The following is a 363-nucleotide window of genomic DNA, read 5'->3' on the forward strand; positions in this document are numbered from 1 at the left end:
TTTGAGCCTCGTTGTTCATACATTTCTTGCTACACAGGTTCAATTGCCCGAACAATCCTATCATTTAGGATAGCTGTGAATATCTTATAAAGCGTGTTTAGACAAGTTATTGGCCTGCAGTTCTTCGGGTCAGCTAAGTTGCCTATTTTCAGCAGGAGTATTGTGCGCCCTTCGACCAACCGCTCTGGAATCGGCTCTTCCGACTTCAAATATGAGATGAAAATACGGGCCAAATGCTGATGAGTTGAAGAAAACTTCTTTCACCAGAAGGTTTTGATACAATCTGGTCACGGTGCGGAATAGTTCTTCATCCCTCTTAATACTTTTTTCACCTCCTCGGTAGTGATGGGTGGGCATTCTTTA

The sequence above is a fragment of the Belonocnema kinseyi genome, chromosome 7, assembly GCF_010883055.1.
Source record: "Belonocnema kinseyi isolate 2016_QV_RU_SX_M_011 chromosome 7, B_treatae_v1, whole genome shotgun sequence".
NCBI lineage: Eukaryota > Metazoa > Arthropoda > Insecta > Hymenoptera > Cynipidae > Belonocnema > Belonocnema kinseyi.